An 8,098-nucleotide genomic window follows, 5' to 3' on the forward strand; every position below is an offset into this window, starting at 1 on the left:
TTCACCAAAAGAAGTCACGAGGGTCGACAAGCTCCCCCAGGCTGCGGTCAGCTCCGATAACCGATGAGTGGCATCGAACTGTTGCACCACGTCACCGAAAAAGGAGGGGCCGCCAGAAGCAAGAGAAGGGGAAGGAGAGGCCGGCTAGGACGAAGAAGGAACGACCAAAGCAACCTCCAGGGAAGCCAGAGCCAAACCCTCCGAAGGACCCGGCGCGACGGCCACAGTTACCTCCGGAGCGACCAAGTCCGCAACTTCGCTAGGTAGCTCTGAAGCCCCCGCAGCGACTTCATCAATAGAATGTTGTGAGTCTCAAGGCTCGGAACTCGTTGGCACGGCGGGAGGCAAAGAAGAAGTCGATGAAGAAATTAGAGAAGACGAAACACTGAAAAGTGATAAAAGGAAGCACCAATAAAAACCAGAGGAAGGAAGATAAAAGCCAAAAAGATAAAGCTAGAATCTACTCACCCGACTACTTTTTTCTTCGCGAAGCCAAGAGAAAGCCTCGCAGGGGGGACCACGACGGCGAAGACATCCCCGCCACCCGGCGACAGGAGTGGGACAGCCGACAACGGAGCCGCGGAAGAAGCCGGGGCTAGAGCCGTGGAAGAACTCCGCATCGGAGGAGCGGTACAGCTCGGGACAGAGGCAACCAAAGAACTCGACACCGGAAATTCAGAAGAAGTCGACGCGGGAGCCTCGGAAGAACTCACACCCGACCTCCGATTACTTCAAAAAGTTCAAGACTAAAATTCAAAACAAAGAGGAGAAATTCAATGCAACAAGAATATGAAAAACAACTCACCACCACATGATGAGGGGGACTTCATCATCCTCTTCTTCCTCAGCCAACGAAACCAGAGCACCTGCTGAAAAGGAGATGAAAAGTACTCGGTTCAAGAGAGAAACATGAAAATAAAAGAACAAAGAGTATTAAATGTGCTCACCTAAGAGCATTCTAGCAACAACTGGAGTACCTGAGGGAGTACTTGGTTTGCGAGGCTTCTTGGAGACAGGTAAGCCAGATGAAGACCCGTCCATTCGCCCCCTCTTCGGGACACTGCGAGGACCGCGAGGGACTAGACGAGGAACATATTCTTCATATACATCAACAAATCTGAAAGAAACCCCAGGAAGGGCTGTAAAGGTTTGAGACTTACTAATTGCAGAAGTACCAGCTAGACGATCCCCAGTCTCCGCCACAGCAGGGAGAACATCAAGGGGGATCGGATCGACAAAGTTCCGCCCAAGCTCCTACGAAAAAAGATAAAACACCGAGACAAGGAAAAGCTAAGCAAGAACGGATGCAGCAAGAGTACATAAAGAACTCAAACAAAAAGATAGACAACTCACAGCTAGGGGCGGGTTGATGGCCGAGAACTCAGAGACGGCAAGAGGAATGACGCTCACTCCTTTCAGCATCTTCTAGAGGCGCTCGAGTACCTCCTCACCGGTCAGCTCAAGAGCTAGGACCATATGTGAAGGATCCTCGGCACCAAAATACTCAAAGCCGAGATGCTCCCGCTCTTTCAAAGGCTGAACCCGGCGACGAAGGAAGCTTGAAACAATACCAAAGCCGGTCAAACCCTGCTGTTTCAGCATGCTAATCCTATCAAGGAGTGGCTGGATCGCTTGAATCTCAGCAGGTGACTCAAGCTTCTTGTCCCATCGGTCATTCACCACAGTACCAGATCCGGAGTGAACAACAAGAGAAGGGATCAAATTGGCAGCGTAGAACCACTCGGCACGCCAATCTTTGACAGAATCAACTAGGTCATAATCAAAAAACTTAATTTTGAGACCCTGGCGAAACTAAATCCCACAACCGCCGAGGGCGCTGGTTTCTTCACGATGGGGTTGAGGTTTTAGACGAAAGAAAAAGCGAAAAAGAGATAGAGAAGGAGGGATCCCAAGGAAGGCTTCACAAAGGTGAACAAAAACAGAAAGATGGAGAACGACATTAGGGGTTAGATGGTTTAGACTAACCCCGAAATAACCAAGAAACTAATGAAGGAAGGCGGAAGCAGGAAGACAAAGTCCAGCGCGGACAAAGGAAACAAAAAGGACAATCTCACCAGGACCCGGAGCCAGAACCCGATGCTCGCCCGGAACTCTCCATTCAGCGATGACTTTGCTTTGGATCAAGCCGTCGCTAATGAGCTCGCGCAGCTGGTCTTCGCTTGTTGTTGGAGCCAGCCAAACCTTCTGAGCTACCCTCATGGCCACGAACTCTTGGTTTTCAATCAAAGATAGGGATGACTCCTCGTCCACGAAGGTTGCCTGAGACTTGCTTGCGGTTTTCTTCTTTCCCATGAACTGGCGGAAGCAAAAAAAGGCACTAAGGAAGATGAAGCTAGAATGATGGTGCTCGGGTGATGGCGACAATGACGGCGGCAGATTTCTGAGAGCTAGAGTTTAAAGGCAAGAGCTGGGCGACAAGGGAAAGGTAGATAAAAGGTCTTTAAATAGATTTTTCAGTGATACAAATGGCCCACAAAGCCCGTTAAAACACAATGTGGGAACGCAACGGTCCATTTACCGACGCAGCTAAAATGACGGAGGGCACGAATCCTCACAACGGTACAAACCAACAGGCAGATTTCAGACTTATCCGTCCAACGCCACGGCAGGGTTATCAGATTGATACAAGAACAACCCGTCAAACCAAGAAAGAAAGAAAGAAGAAAGAAAGGGCTACCTCACGAGGAACAAAAGAACCCAGTTATGTAAGAAAGAACTCGGTAGTCTCACGAACGACAGGGATCACAACAGAAAAGTCAAAGACAACTCAGAAGACAAGATTCGTTACATTACAAGCGACTTCAAAAATAGAAGATTATAAATCTTACAAGACCCAACGAACTCGGCACCACAAAAAGCAAAGTAGCAAAGAGGAACACGGACATGACTAGGCTCTGGAACGACTACGTGTCCCAAATTGCTACTCGGAAGGACAAACCGCCATCAGTTACACTATTTTCTTCAAAGGACGGACGCAGTGCATCCAAGGCGGAAATCGACAGCACGGTAGGGCAACATGGAGCATAGAAGGCCGGCAGGCATCTGTCTACCTAAGACCGATGTGATGCTGGATATGGTGTTGATCTGCACCGGACGGTCTCAAGACAGGCGATGAGGATCAACCTAGAACTGCCGGATGAAGGAACGAAGCCCACATCACAAGACTTCCTCCAACTACCACCACATACATCCTGGCACAATGCTGTCGCGGGATTAGCCTACCTCTAATCCCTATCACAAGACTTCCTCCAGCTACGACAAGACACACAGGAACTACAAAACATGCCCGGGGGCTGCTCTACTTCATAAACTACCATATTCATGACCACCAAGGTTTCAACAGAATATCCAATGAATGAAAACAAGCACTCCGGAACAGTATTTATAGACCAAAGGATCGGCACACATGGACTAGGAGTACCAACGAAATAAGCCTAACAAAGGACATAGTGAAAAGACAGGACTCAATAATAGATGACTCAGGCGAGAGGAAGCAGTACTCAAAGATGGGCATATTCGGAAGAATATACCAGCACAGTACAACCCATGAACAAAAGGCATTTACACTCAACTACCACCATACAACTACATCTGGCAACAGCAGACCATCAAAGAATACGCTAGGACCTCGCATCTGATTTCTTCCTGAACAAAACAACATGGATATACGCTCGGAGGCTCGACCAGCACCATAGCCTAATCAACACTAAGCTAGGGAACCTGGTTTTCATTTCAACTACTTCCGGAGGCTCAGAACCAAAGACAAAGGACCAAGAATACAAGAAACTCAAGACTACAACGACGACAATACATCAAGACTCTTCATCCGACTTCTTTTCTAAAGAGAAGAACTCGGAGAAAGCGCGGAGCTGCGGGATAAACCCAAAAGCACGAGGCTCGTACACTCAGTGAGTGCAATTTCACCAAAAAGGAACACGGACATAAGCTCGGAGGCTGCATGCCGCAAAACTACTCGGATGATGGTTTAATCCCAGACTAAAAGGCCGCTTCAGAAGGATGCCGCGAGACTACTCGGACGATGGTTTAATCCAAGTCTTGGGGACTACTTCAGAACACAAATTTTCAAACAACATAAAGGATCAAGACCCTCCAACTTTTTGTTCCAAATAGCAAGAGGCTCGGGGGCTACACTCAGTGAGTGCACTTTTTCTTCGAAAAAGCGCACGTCACCAAAAGACTTCCTCAACACAGACCATTTTAAGACATTACGACAAAAAGAACCCGGAACGAGCCATATTTGAGTTCTTTTTGATAAAACTTCAACGAACAATCGGAACAACTTCAAGATAAGATCCTCCAGCTCCTTGTTCCAAATAGCAAGAGGCTCGGGGGCTACAACCAGATGGATGTATTTTTTCTTCAGAAAAGCACTCACCACTCAAAAATCCTAAGAAGCGCTACAAGGTTTCACTCCAGAAAGCACTCAGATGACATCTTATTCCTACTCAACAAGACTTGAAGGGGCAGAGCGAGACTTTCAGAGCTTAACCATGAAGTGCTCGGGGGCTTGTCGATACGGGACCCACAGGATACCCCGCAAGGGAAAGAGAAGATCTAGTTCAACTAGGATTCTTCCCATGTAAATCTTAGTAGTAGAACTATCAAGTAATCCTACTAGGAAATCTCATTGTAAACCGACTAGGACTCCGGCCTCCTGACTATATAAAGGAGGGCAATGCTCCTGTCAAGATGGAGAACAGAGCAGATCATAATCAATCCAACGCAAAGGCTAAGGCTGACTGGACATAAGGTTATTACTCGATCTATGATCGAGGGCCTGAACCAGGATAAATCGGCTGTCTCTTGCGTAAACCATCGAGTTCGGCATACGCCGAAGCCTAAACATACTGCCCCGGGTACCCCTGTGGCAGGCTATCAGTGGTAAAACATCGACAGTGACTAGTTTGACCACACCCATAGCAAAACATCTTCTTACCATCACCATAGGTCTTGCGGTTGCTCTTCTTCTTCATAAATTTTCTAAGATTCTTAATCACAAATACAACCTCCATATCAGAATCTTCTTCTTCACTTGAGGAATCATCCTTCACTTTCTTATTTTTCTCTTGACTTGAACCTTGAACTTCATGTTGCTGAGTTGCTTTAAGGGCTGCACTCTTGTTGTATCCCATTGTATTAGGATTTTGATTGTGAGCATTGATTGCATCTTCATCTAGACACTCATGATGCTTGAGCTTTGAAAGAACTTCTTGGGGTGTCATCTCATCATAACCGGGCCTTCCATGACCATGGACGCTAGCATGTTGTTCTTGGCTCTATGAGTTCTCAACATCTTCCTAGCAATGTTGTTGTCATCCCATTCAGTGTTTCCAAGAGCTCTTATACGGTTGACCAATGCCATAAGCCTATCAAACATTGCTTGAGCCGTTTCACCTTGTAAGAACACAAATCTTTCCAATTCACCATGAAGTGGCTCAATGTTACCTTTTCTCATGCTCTTGTCCCCTTCAAATGATGTTCTCAAAGCTTCCCAAATTTGCTTAGCACTTTCTATTCCATTCACTTTGTTGAACTCATTCGAACCCAAACTTGAGACAAGCAAGGACACGGCTTGTGCATTTTGATGGAGGTCGAATGCTTCTTCTAGAGTTATCTCTCTATCTTCTTCGATAGGAATCATCACACCAACATCCACAACTTCCCAAAGTCTTACGGCGATGAGGTGCATCTTCATCTTATAAGCCCAATCGATGTATCTTGTTCCATCAACGTAAGGTAGCTTGCCAAGGTTGACGGAAAGAGAATGTAGAGGTGGACCTTTGATGAGTTATCCATAGTCGAAGCCCATGTTTGAATACATTCCCTTTCCATGAGCATGCTTGCCTGCTCCAATTTCATTTGCGGTGTCTTTGGTTGCATCATTCTTGCCACTTATAGCATCTTCAACCTTGTTGCTCAACTCTTCCTTCATCTTACTCATCTCATCTTGTATCTTCTTCATTTTATCTTGGAAAATCTTTGCTTGCTCGGCAATCAACTCCTTTGCAATTTGCTTGGCCATCTTGGTGGTATCGGCTTGCATCTTTTTGGTGTCCGACATTATTTCTTCTCACCCGGTGAAGCATTAAAAGAAGACCTTGCTCCGATACCAATTGAAAGGATCTAACAATGCCTAGAGGGGGGGGTGAATAGGCATATCTAAAAATTTACTGCAAATGCTAAGTTCAAATTTGTCAGCCACTATAGGAAGTCCCAACAGTTTGGGTCGAAATTCCTGACGTCGTCAGAAGTTTCGGCATAAACTGTCAAAAGTCCCGATGCCTAAATGAACTACAAAAGCAGTACCAAATTTAACTTTACAGATAAATAATCTTACAACCCCACTTTCTAGTGGTTTGATGTAGATGTTGGGTCACTCCCTTGATGCCAAAATGCCTCCAAATTGTAAAACGAGTCCAAACCCTAAAATAAAGTTTGGGAGAGAGAAAGACAAATAAATACAAGTAATCTTGAGCAAACACAGCAACAACAAGTATGCGGGACACACGGATTTATCTTGAGGTTTGGCAACCCCACAAAGGAGCTCCTACGTCCTCATTGTTGAGCTGACCATAAAGGTTAGAGTCTCTTTCACCTCCTTGCCTCTCTCAAAGCAACCACAAAGGTCACTTGAGATTTTTACTAAGAAATCAAGGGTAATATAAACTTTTCAAGGCTCTTTCATAAGATGGAAGCTCTTAGGCGATGCCTAGCCAGCTAGAGGCAAAGCCCCAAGAGTAATAGACGCAAATCCAACTGGCTTGATGAAGAAATCAAGTGCTCAAGCTTGCCAAAGTGATTTTCTCACTCAATCCACTCTCCTATCACTCAAATCCTTGGGGAATCGAAGTTAGGAGCAAAGGGGAGAGGAGAGGGAAGCCTTGAATGCTTGGAAGCAGATTTGGACGAAGGTTGGTGACAGTGAATGAGTGGGTAACGGTTAGAAGAGAGGATAGAGCTATTTATACTCATAGTAGAGATCTAAGCATTCAGATCTACATCGGAAGTTTCAGCACAGATCTCAGGACTTCCGACCTCTAAAGAAAACACTGTTCATAGCTAGGTCAAAGTCACTACGAGCAAGTCAATGTTGGAACTCCTGGCGTATGTCGGGACTTCCGATGGTCGGGACTCCCAACGTACGTCGGGACTTTCGACGAGTGCACATAGTAGGACAGCGAAGTGTCCAGGTGTCAGGACTCTCAGCCTGAGTTAGGACTTCCGACTCACGTTGAGACTTTCGAGGGCCACAATTAGTGCGCAGGCTAAGTGACTGGGCGTCGAGACTTCCGACCTCAGTCGGGACTTTCGACACCAAAAGTCTCAAAAATATTCTACGTGCCCGTGAAGTGCTAGAGTGTCTCTCTTTTGAGTTTATTTTTATACTTGAGCACTCTATCTTCCTTAGACCACCTAAATTTGTATCCCTCTTAATAGTGCAGCAAACCTAAACTCAAAAGCATGAAATTTAAACTTGAAGAGCGTTTTGAGTTCGTCTACCATTTGTACTTGAAGAATTTGAGGGATACCATTTCATCTTTATCAATTCCTTGAATCTTTAATGGGACTAATGACGGTGACATATCTCATTAAAAACATATTAGTCCCTAATTTGGATGTCATCAATACACCAAAACCCACATAGGGGGCAAATACACTTTTAGTAGGGCTTGTGTACATGTGTTCATAGGGGTGAGTATGCGTGCGTGTTATGAGCGTCTGCGTTGTACTGTGTAATAATTCTAAAAAATACAAAATCCTAATGTGCACCACACCTAAGGTTTTCATTGGTGATGTCTTTTGTCAAAAACTCTACACACTGTAGGATTTAGGGCCTTATTGGTTGGCTTCCAAAATATGCCACGCCGAAGATTTAGCAAGCCATGATTTTGGCTATTGTTTAGTTTGCTACTAAAACTTATCAATCTCTCACATTTGGCTCCCATGGCAAATTTTTTACCTAACTTTGGCTTGCCAAATCCTTGGCATGGCAAATTTTGCCTACAAACCAATCATGCCCTTATACTCTTAGAAGCATTTAAAACTTCGGTAAAGA

The sequence above is a fragment of the Miscanthus floridulus genome, chromosome 1 (assembly GCF_019320115.1).
Source record: "Miscanthus floridulus cultivar M001 chromosome 1, ASM1932011v1, whole genome shotgun sequence".
NCBI classification, from domain to species: Eukaryota; Viridiplantae; Streptophyta; class Magnoliopsida; order Poales; family Poaceae; genus Miscanthus; species Miscanthus floridulus.